General features: G+C 34.2%; 1 protein-coding gene across 12 annotated transcripts in view; it reads right to left on the bottom strand.

Annotated features, from left to right (window-relative positions):
- The window catches only part of LOC111049797 (ecotropic viral integration site 5 ortholog), a 215,355-nt gene that overhangs the window by 81,281 nt on the left and 121,746 nt on the right, over window positions 1-12,328 (bottom strand). Inside the window, exon 1 of one of the 12 annotated variants that reach the window (XM_039430527.1) lies at window positions 6,339-6,676. The exons of the other annotated variants lie outside the window; for them this stretch is intronic. The gene's annotated coding sequence lies outside the window, so the exon portion shown is untranslated. Of the gene's footprint in view, window positions 1-6,338; window positions 6,677-12,328 lie in introns of those variants that run through there. 12 annotated transcript variants of the gene reach the window in all.

Here is a 12,328-nt window from a genome sequence, read left to right as displayed (position 1 = left end):
TTTCGCAGCCTTGAAATACGTTGTACGATTCTACTATTATCATTTTGGACAAAATTTGAGATAGCCGGACAACAATCCAGCAGACAATATTTTTCCTACAGTTACCTTGAAAAGTGACGATTCCTGCACTGATTACAGAACGCAAAGATTCACTTTTCCGCTCTAGTGCGGGAAAAATCTTTTCTGCACTCCAGATTTGCAACATGGCAACACAAAATAGTTGGTGGGTTAAAAGGAGGATTAGTGCACGAAAACAAAAATTGAGTTGGTAACAATGACTGTGGTTAGATTTAGATGAGAATCATTTCAATGGCTACCCTACATTTATGATAAAATCCCAATCTAGAAATCCAAAACAAGAATAATGTTCATCTAAATCATAATTAAATAATCATCATTTACGAATTCTCATCATTTAATAATAAATAATAGTTCTTTTCTATTGATAATAATTATCAATAATAATTATTATTATTTCAACTGCAAGAAATGAGAAAAGTAGCAAATATACATTATAAAATTCGAATTTTGAGGTTAAATGATTACCGTTCGTTATTCATATAAATAGAAATAATAAAAAATCTGGTGTGGTACACTCACACAACTTTCCTTGCTCATATTCGAAACTACGATCAGACTTTTGTATATGTGTATATATAATTGTTTTCAGAGTACTTTTTCCTTTGTGTAAATTGTGAAATTCAATGATTTTTTTAGTCGTCATTTTTTTAAAGTCGTCAAAACAGCTGTTCTACAGATGAAATATCTCGACTATGTGTTCTTTTTATGAACTGCTCTACCTACCTACCTCATGCACGAGAAGGAGGTTACAAAGTCCATTTCTCAAGGATGGGGTGGACCCCCCATTAGTTTCCCAGAAAGGAGACTCATGCCAGTTAATAGAGCTGATGAATAACTATACAGAGTATGAATTTGAAAAAAATCGGTCAAGTTATTTTGAAAAAATCGTGAAAAACATGGTTTTTTAGTAATTATCCGCCATTTTTCTCAAGAATATTACGGAGCTCCTGCAATTTTCCAAGGAAAAAACTCATGTCATTTGATAGGACTTATGAATAGCTACCCATGGCTTGAATTTGAAGAAAATCGTTAGAGCCGTTTTCGAGAAAACCGTGAAAAACCTGGTTTTTGGTCATTATCCGCCATTTTTCTCAAGAATATTACGGAGCTCATGGAATTTTCCCAGAAATGAGACTCATGCCAGTTGATAGGGCTTATAAATAGCTATCCATGATATAAATTTGAAGAAAATCGTTAGAGCCATTTTCGAGAAAAACGTGAAAAACATGGTTTTTTAGTAATTATCCGCCATTTTTCTCAAGAATATTACGGAGCTCATGGAATTTTCCCAGAAATGAGACTTATGCTAGTTGATAGGGCTTAAAAATAGCTATCCATGGTATAAATTTGAAGAAAATCGTTGGAGCCGTTTTCGAGAAAACCGTGAAAAACCTGGTTTTTGGTCATTATCCGCCATTTTTCTCAAGAATATTACGGAGCTCATGGAATTTTCCCAGAAATGAGACTCATGCCAGTTGATAGGGCTTAAAAATAGCTATCCATGGTATAAATTTGAAGAAAATCGTTGGAGCCGTTTTCGAGAAAACCGTGAAAAACATGGTTTTTTAGTCATTTTCCGCCATTTTTCTCAAGAATATTACGGAGCTCCTGAAATTTTCCCAGAAATGAGACTTATGCTAGTTGATAGGGCTTATAAATAGCTATCCATGATATAAATTTGAAGAAAATCGTTAGAGCCATTTTCGAGAAAAACGTGAAAAACATGGTTTTTTAGTAATTATCCGCCATTTTTTCCGCCATCTTGAATTGAATTTTATTGAATTTCTTATTGTCGGGTCCTCATGGTATAGGGACCTTAAGTTTAAAATTTCAAGTCGATCGGTTAATTAGGAATGGAGTTATCGTGTTCACAGACATACACACACACATACACACACACACACACACATACACACACACACATACACACACACACACACACATACACACACAGACCAATACCCAAAAATCATGTTTTTGGACTCAGGGGACCTTGAAACGTATAGAAAACTTGAAATTGGGGTACCTTAATTTTTTTTGGAAAGCAATACTTTCCTTACCTATGGTAGTAGGGCAAGGAAAGTAAAAACATAATAATACTACAATAAATATTCACTGTTGTCTATGTTATTTTTATAAATATTTCTCAGTTTACATTGAGCATTTTTCTCAGTAATTTGAGCAAAAGTCTAAATTTCTGAATCGTGTTTCAGTAATTTTTAGCTGGATGAAACAAACTTAGGTACGATTCTTCCCGCTAGGTCGCGCGCTTGTCGGTTCAGCCATCTTGTTGTGTTCAGCCATTTTGCAGCTCGGTTCAGCCAAGCTGCTGGCGTGTATGTTGAATGTAAATTTTTTGTTCTATCTGTATTTTTTCTGATTCTTGAATGAATAAAAATGAGAATTTTGGCTGAGAATTTTCAACTTCAATTGGATTATTAATTTTTAAATGAATTAAGATTGTTATTAATAACAGCATCACACACACAAACATTTGATGGATTTCAGCCATCATTTTAGCCATAATTATTCATTTTTTATATTCAATGGTAACTGTAGGAAAAGTTTAATGTGAAATACGTGAGCAAAGTTCCTCTGCTGCACTCAAGAAGCCATTCCGCCCTCGCCTACGGCTCGGGCGTAAACGTTTCTTTCGGTGCAGCAAACTGTCACTTTGCGCACTAGTTGCACAAATAACTATTCGAGTCATAAGATGGTAAGCTGAAGATTTTTCATGCTTGCTAATGACGTTGGAATAGATTTCGGAAAGAGTCTCATAAGCATTCAGGTGTGGCGCGAGCACGAGGCCAAATTCGTAATTGGAAATTATTGAATAAGAAGACGCTGCGAATAAGAAACGCTTCTCAGGAGAAAACCGGGATGGGCGGGCATGGCAAAGTGCGAGGAAGAAATCACGGTGGAAAAACGTTTTCCGGTTTCCCCCTGGATTACCACCCCCTCAAGGACCCACGACAGATGGATGAAGGAGAGAGGGGTTCAAGTTGAGATTAATATAGCAATTTACTGGAATGTGCTTTCTAGCGGCCTCGAACAGTCGACTGAACGCTACAATATTTCATTTCTGCCCAGCCCTTAATTTGAGCCCTAATCGTCCCATCGCATCCAATAGTGGCAGGGTTTTAGTAGCAATTTATTGTTCTGCAGAGCTGCAACATTCGCTTAATACCCGTTGCCTGTTTCCAAAGGCCTATTGCAAACCCCTTTCCTGATGAATTCGACAGAGAAAAAAAATCAATCATAAATTTAGTAATCAGGAGGTTTGATAACCTCTGGTAGAAATTAGGCCAACTTTGTGAGTCTGGGAGAATAAGCCTACTGTTTGAAATTATCAGTTATTGTTATATAGCAATTATAATCGAATATTAAGGATAAAAATTCATAGAAAGACAGAGACCATCAATATTCATGAAGAATTTAGTGGGAAAGTATTTGCAGGGCCGGATCTACCAATTTTTCTAGGGGGGGGGGGGCAAGCTTTACTTCTGGCGCCCCCTCACGATCGACCATCACCGACCGATTTACAAAAATGTGAGGAATTATTACTATATTAGTCTCAGTGGCGTAACCAGAAAAAAATTTCGGGGGGGATCATAACATTGTAGTAGAAAGCACTCAAAGTTTAAGGGAGACACCGGGGGGTGTGGGTGGTATGGAATACCCCCCACCAAAGGGGGGTCCGGGGGTCGTCCCCGGATTTTGAAAATATACCTTCAATTTGGTGCTATTTTACACAATTTACGCTTGAAAACAAACATTCCATTCAAGTTTTATTGGTGATCAGTGGGCCAATTATTATTTTGATTTTCCCTTGAAAATTTCATAGACCTATTGGTTTCTGAATAAATATCAAAATGGAATGGAATAGAATTTTATTTGTCATTCAATTGTTTATAAAGATTAGTGATTTTGTAGAAGGCCTACTCATATCATTATTATTCTGATAAAAAGCTAGAATACTCAAATTTTGGCTCCAATAAAGCACTATTCCAACCAACCTCATAGACTTAATTTTAACTTTATTAACATTTTTTTTCAAATTTATTTGACTTTTACTTGAGTATTCAAACTTGCATTGTTTTGGGGGAAAACTTTTTTCCAAATATTAGTGGGATGTGTCCCTCCTGTCCACGGTAGAAACTACGCTTGTTCATCATAACTGTGAAATTGTCGGGGGTACTCTCTAGAAGAAGCTGCTGGAGCTTTTTTAAGGATATGCATGAAACTGAATAAACTATAATCAACTAGAGCAATAAAAGCTATATTGAATATCTTTATAATAATAGATGGTGAAAAGTGATCAAATTTTGAAGTGCTACCTGTAGTTTCTCTATCCCCTGTTATCTAGTCCCTAAGCACTAGACCATTAGTCACTGTCTATAAGAAAATAGCTCATTATTATTATCATTGCTATTGCAGTTCTATTCTCTCATCCCTTATATATTTCTGGACTTACATAGTACAATATAACGAAAATATTGTATTTGGTGCTAATTTTTGTGGCTGGATCCAGCCAAAAAAAAATCAGGTTCCATTTCGGGGGGGATACATCCCCATATCCCCCCTCCTGGATACGCCACTGATTAGTCGCATACGAGGTTGAATTAGAAGGCATTTTTAATGATAATATAAGTTGAGTCATTGTTCATTTTCATTTACATACATAATTGAGAACAATGCTGAAAGAGTTAAAGCCCCAACTTTGAAATATTTAAAATATTTGAATATTGCTATATTGCTATTGCTGGGGATTAATTACGTATTTTTACAGTATAGTATAAATAAGTAGTATACGATAATGATCATGAAAAGAATAAAATCTAATCAATGAATATTCACGAAATGCATAATTTACTAGAATATACAACGAATGACAGATATGGAGTTCTTGATCATTACAGTAGCAAAAATCACTCATCACAAAAATCTCTAGTACTAGTCAACTACTTGAATAAAAAAGTATGGGAGTAAAATTGTCAAAGAATCAACTGATAAATAACTCAAGTGAAAATTACACTTGTAACTTCTTTGTGTCATAAGTTCCTTTGTGATTATAAAATGATAATATTCTTCAAAGCTGATTATTATTTTTGGGATCTTCTTCCTAAAACACCTTCATGTGATGCATCATAGTTTCATGTGAAGCTATGAAATTGATCAAGAATTTAAGATTAATAAATGAATGGAGAAAATCGTAAGATATAAGAGACTGTTTTTAGCTTTATGTGACAACTCTGCAACCGGGCATAAGTAAAGCTAAAGCGTTATGCAGAGAAGTGATAAGTTAGTTAATAGAGGAATTAATATAGTTACAAGAAAAAATAGATACACAAGATCAGTATTTGATTAAGTTCTCAAATAATTCTAATTTTTCGGGCTTTCTTTGCTGAGAATGTGTTTATTATTTCATCAAAAGAAGCACTTTCTTGTTAAATATTTATGATGCTTAAATTTAATGAAACTTCTCTCTCCAGATGCCACAAAAACTGGAAGTGTTATAAATATGTAATAATGTTGCCAACCCTTGCTCATACAGCGGAACTAAACTGCAGCCATAAAAATACCTTTTATTTTGTTCTGTTGGTTTTGCCAAAATATTTGAGTGAAATAAATTTAGAATGTGCGTGGAGACTACATCACGCCATTGAAACTTCAAATCAACAATTACGTCAGATATAAACGCCCAAAGCATTTATTACCTATTTATTTTTACAAGAAAATGGTGGCTATAATTTGACGCCCCCTCCAACTCGGCGCCCGGGGCACATGACCCCGCTGCCCCCCCTGGATCCGGCCCTGAGTATTTGGTTAAGAGGTGGAAATTGGGACAAACAATCAAACTGAGTGAATTTCTAAAATCCTCAGTTATTCATGAAAGTAGAATATGAGATCCTATTAGAATATTGAATAAGACCCATGAGTAGAATATCAAAATCCTATTACAATGAATCGTATTGTCAAGCTTGGCATACAAAAGACCCAAAATTCAAATTTTCATATATGATTGATAGAAGACTTGACCTCGTATAGAACATGAGAAAAATGTAGAATAATATTATTAGAGTAATCATAATGTAAGATTTCTTTATTATTAAAAATATGATTTTTATTTACTATATAGTTAAAATTAATTATGACTAAAAGAGGATTTTTTTTTGAGAAAATGTTGAAGAATTCCATTAAAATTAATATTAATCACAAAATGAAAACTGGCGTAGATCTAAAAACAGACTTAGTACCTAAGGTAAGTGAGTCCAGAAAATAACTAATTCCACGCACACACTGACTGAGCATGTAGACTACTAGCACTGTAGAATCACTATCATGAAAATGTCACCAAGCATCTTTCAAACTACTTCTTTATCAAATGATATTCACTTCATCAAATCTTTATCACAACTCAACTCTAGCAATAATTCTTCAGAGGCACGAACACAGAAATGAGATAAACGGAATTCAAAACATTGTTATTTTTCAATAACAGTGATATGAATACTTTCTGTTTTGATAAGAATATGAAACTTATGATGGTACACTATGTAGTTTAAGACGTTAAGAAGTAAGGTTATGTCTAGTTTGTTCGTCATGACCTCACCAGTGGAGGTGAAAGGCAGAACTGGCCTTGGATGGGGTATGGGGAGTGGGGGACAGCATTCCCAACTCGTGACTGTCGAGAGACAACATTCTTTCCTACCACAAGATATCACCGGGGATAGATGGAGATGGAGATGGAGATGGAGTAGTAGGCCTACAGTGTTAACTCGGAAGCTTACTTCATTCACCTCTCAGCTGTTGCCTACAGACTTGAGAGGTGAGACTTTATAGTTTCAGACAACAGTACCAGAGACAATATTGAACTCCTTCAAATAGTAGTTGTCTTTGGTGCCGTTGAATTATTCGTGTAATTTTCATTTTCATCAAAGACTGAAGTAAGTTACTCTTGATAATAAACTGTTAGTAACTTACTCTATAAACTGATACTCACTCATAGGTCACTTGTCTTGTGAAAGAAGAATGTACTACAATTAACAGGCAATTATTCAACAATTTATAACCTCAGTAACCACAATAAAACATGAATGACAATTTAAATAATTGAATTGTTTTGATCTAACTGAACGAAGTTCAAATTATTTGAAAATGATTCTTTCTTATTGGATCACTAGGCCTATAATATAAAATTAATAGTTGCCATGGAAACAATATTGTTATATGAAATTTTAAGCTTCAATATTATCAAAATTTAATATTTGTTTGCTTTTTAAATGTGAATTTGTGCTTAGAAATAAGTTTTCTTAATTTTAAACTTTATAAAATAGAAACTCAGGAAGTGAAAGTGCAAATTTTTAGTGAGAAAGCATAAGAACTCAATATAAATATAACCTATAAACTTGAGTGTGGGAAATGACATTGGGTAATGCGGTAAGCAGAACATCCAAATGGATCTCTCTGTCGATAAAAGCCATATTGAAAAAAGTGGAAAACTCCAGGAACTGTAAAAACTATGAGAAGTATAAGGATTATGAGAATTATAATGAACTGTAACTTTAGTTCACAAAAAATAATCCATTTAGTTATTCGCCCTATTCTAAAATTTACAAAAATCAATTAAATGATTGATCACTTTTAGATACCAGTTATAGTGTGCCGTAAATAGAATTCTTGTATGTCATACCCAGTGGTTCGATGGATACCACACCAGTAGAATGTTAAAAATGCAACAGAAAACGCAGTATGAGTGTTGGGGTAGCTCCCGCATTACAAACAATCCCCCTGGGAAACAAAGGAAAACTGGGAAGACCTCGAAAACAAATAGCTGTGCTGAAGAATAGTAAAACAGAGAAGGGAATAGTCGGTTGGAACTAAAGGCATCTGAAACTTTAACTGCATAACTCGGAGATTTGCAGTGAAACGTTGAAAGGTCGCGTCCGAGTGTTTCATCAAACATCAACATTTCAAACTCACAACTCCACTCAATACCGTTTCATTTTCAAATAATACCCAAAACTAGAATGATGAAGAATCGTCCTATAGTCCTGATATTTTGCAATTATTATTGAATTACCAGTAACTATAGAATGAGTTCAATAGTTTAAGTGAGTGACTGAGTTGAGAATTCATATGAGAAATTGTCTCAATTAGTTTTCATTTAATACAAAAAAAAAACAATTTACTAAAGTTACTTAGATATAAACTATGTAAATAATAGTACAACTGAAATTGGTTTCAATTTTGCAAACTTTTGGTTTCAAACTAGTTTCAAACTTTTTAATAAGTTGTTCGTAACAATTTAAATTATTTTTCTTCAATACGAACTTCTATAGTCTTCACAACCACAATATCGTCTTCACTACTGTATTCTCATTCAATTGATGCATATAAACTCAACATTGTCATAACGATCCACTATCAAATTCAAATTATATACTATTGACAGGGGTAGCCCTAGTGATTGTCCTCGCCGACAGACCAGTCTCTGTAATCCAAAGCACCATGCTGTCGGTTCTCTCACTGGTCTTTCACGTGCAATCACTTCTAGGTAGTTCGCAGATTACCTAAATATTTATTCATTCCACCAATCACCCACGTAACCTAAGAGTCTAGAGATTATGAATGTTGGCATCATTCTCAATGAATAAAAATTGATAATTCATATCCTGTCATCTAGTATTCCACCCTAACTTCGAGTACCTTATCGATGAGAAAGATCGTCTGAGAGATCTAGTTCTCTAGTAACTTATTTATCGTAGTCTAGTTTAGTTAGCATAAGCCAAGAAAGAGTGGAAGGCTGCCTGTCGGTGCACACTGCAATCGATCGCATCCAATGCAATCAGCAGAAGGGTTGTGGGGGGGGGGGAGGATGCACTCAATATTGGATGTTGGATTAGGGTGAATGGAGGGAAATGGATTCTCACCGGGATCTGGCTGGCCGTATCCAGGTCAGGCAATTAAAGCAGATCAATCGCATGCACGCCAATGAGTCAAATCGCATTTCGAGCCTTGCATCGTTCACTAGATGACTTGATTATTAGTAACTTGTAACAGTCAATATTCGCCATCACATTTATCGTCACAGTTGATTCGCATCCAATGTTAGATTAAAATGTAATTTCAGTTCAATAACTGAATGGTTCGATAGGTAGATTATATTAAAACCCAGATATAACGAATCCCTCATTATAATGAATATTGATTGTATTCCTTTCAACTACAGTTCTGTAACATTAATTGTAATTAATATTTAAAAATGAAATTGCCCTTATATAAGATCAAAGAGGATAAGAAGAGGATGAGGATAGAATAAGAAAACAAAAATAGAATAGGAATATTATTTCCTATTTTATTTCATAAGACTGATATGAATGTAAAGTACGAGAGTAACCACCGAGGAGAAGTATTATTACACACCGAGGTATTACGGTTTTTTGGTTTATCTAAGCATTCGTGTAATTTTTTATCAGGTAAATAACTCAATGTCAGAGAAATAAGATCAGGTAATTCACTCAAATCTTATCAAATTCAAGAATTAAATGAAATCATTGAATCTTCTGAATTAAGGTAAATTTTCACTTGAAGAGTGAAGAGTGAAGAGATTTAAAACAAGACCAATTATTTTTGCCAAGGACCAAACCCAAATGAGGCCTAAGCTGGTTTGAGAGTAAGTGAAGGAATGATGATGAGAGATGGATAGATTTTAGGTGGGTTCCGAACACTAGGAAAGTGAATTCCTAGTTGGTAGGATAGAAGCTCACTTCTAGCAAACCCTTCTAACTGGAATGTTAAGTCACTCATTAAATCTTCAAGATGAGATATGAGACTAACTGCTGAGTTTCCCCACACTCCACACTCCTACTGAAGTGACGTGATTCAAAACTAACGAAATAAGCGACTTGAACTTAAATGCAACAAGGAAATCAACCGTCACTTCAATACATAAATTTGCATGATAATAAACAGGCTTTTCCTTCCTGTAAAGACACGATTGTGTTTAGGTAGCAAACGACCTTACGACAGTTTGTAGGCAAGTAATTGTACGTTCCAAGTCCCTACAGCTGTCTTTGTTCGTTCTGATTAGTTTCGACTCCTCAAAGGAACCAATTTCAGAAATTTTAATGGACTGTAACAACGTTTAGTTTGTATAGGTTGCTTTTGACCGTCTGAAGAACGTTTTGTTGGGAGCAAGATCGACTAATTTATATTTTGAGATATGGAATTCTTAACTACTTTTAAAAACTGACAATGCATTCAAACATTTAAGCATGGTATACCATGCTTATACAATGGTCTACCATACCATTTCCACACCATACTAAAGAATAATTACCATAAGGTCTATTTATGGTATAGCGATTTTCCGATTTATCTCAATACCAATCTCTCGGATATAGTGATACTCTGTGATGACAGGAGAAGCAACTCTATAATAGTTGTGAAACTGGGTTTGTGGGATGTCCAATACTGGCACTATGATTCCTAGCTTGCAAATAAATTTGCAAAAATTAAGGCCGTCCGGCTCGCAAATATACAGGGGTTCTGACCACAGCTTTAGCTCAGTGATAGATGCATGAGTATTTTCACAATAACAGACCACCATGGGTTTTAACGGCTGATACTTAATAATTCTTACCGCTGCTCTCTTGAAGATATTGTAGAATACCAGGAAAGAAATCAAACAGATAGTCAGTGACTGGTTTACAGTAACCATATCCAATCAAGAATAATGAAAATCAACTATTATTCTTCTAATTGAGTTTCAAAATGCTCATCATGAATACAGGTGTGCACTAATTTATCCTTTCGAAATTCTTTATTACTTACGACGCCAGTTCTTGACGGTCTCTGGATCCTTATATGATATATTGTAGACTTACTACCATAATTATCAGTACATATTTGCTGACTGAAGAATGTGACTATCATCAAAGGATGATAAGTAATAGTTGCTCCAAATAAGATCAATTTTTAATTATTCATTAATTGCAAATGCTGCACAACGAGAATGCTTGGTACCAAGACAGCTCAAACTGTATATCATGAGATGGAACACTTTGTATGCTGACAAAAAACACAAATATATTCCCATAGATAAATGAATATCACCATGAAATATATACCAATGTAAATAGGCTTTCCAATATCTCTAATTTCACAGGAGTTGTTAGTATTTACAATACCATTTGCTATAAAAAATATTTACCTATTAATAATGATATATGAAAATTCAGGTCGATTCAAAATTTAGCAAATTGGAACCTGTTCAGACTATAGGTTCAATAAATATATTTCAATCAACTATCAATAATTAACAAAATAGTTATTTAAATCTCAGGGATATGAATTTGTGCCATGCATGTTAGTAAGCCTCCTACAGATTTCAAATATATTTATGAAAAGAGTTCTTAATAAATATGCTGTAGTGTCTGACACATTGCGAAGTATTCAAGCTTGATTCAAAATTTATATAGCGCTTTTGAATAATTCCCCAATTCACTAAAAGGCCTGGTTAATGAGCTCATTAATTTTATCACTCCCTCAAACGATGTTCGCTGAAGTTATCATTGAACAATTAATTATCTCCAATAATTAATTAGCCAAATCCTTTCCACTCTGTTGGGCTAAGGTACGGTCCAGATCGCGTATAATTTTTATCAGTATTAGTTATGAATGGGAATATTTACAATTAAGAACTCTTCAACATTCACTGAGTTCACAAATAATTAAACATTAATTACAAATAATTGGACATTTGAAAAGGGACTGGCTTGATGCTTCTAAAAAATATTTGAAAAGAACCCTATTCTCATATGCTGCCATATCGGTCAAAATCACAAGCCAGAGAGAGGCCTTCCTAGAAAAATTTTAATCTCTTCCTCTAAAATTTGTAAGCCCTTGTCTGATTGGTTTTCAAGTCTTTGTAAGACGTGATATGAGTGGCTATTTGAGATTCAGGGTTTCCCCAGCTTTTTGTTACACGATATGTGAATAAGTTCATGCTTGAATAAATTATATAATATACCATAAGAATTTCAATTAAATGAATCTTAATAAATGATAATGTAATGATGAATAAATTTATTTTTTATGTGAGCTCTATACACTCTTGTTTTTCATATTTTTTACATACCAATAAATATTCAAAGTAGCATAATAACATAGATAAAGAATAAGCATAAGTATATTATTTCTTGTCTCTGATAATAATCACTGCTTTTCAATTATGTAAACCTTA

The sequence above is a fragment of the Nilaparvata lugens genome, chromosome 6, assembly GCF_014356525.2.
Source record: "Nilaparvata lugens isolate BPH chromosome 6, ASM1435652v1, whole genome shotgun sequence".
Lineage (NCBI taxonomy): Eukaryota > Metazoa > Arthropoda > Insecta > Hemiptera > Delphacidae > Nilaparvata > Nilaparvata lugens.
This window is presented reverse-complemented; position numbering and strand designations above follow the sequence as displayed.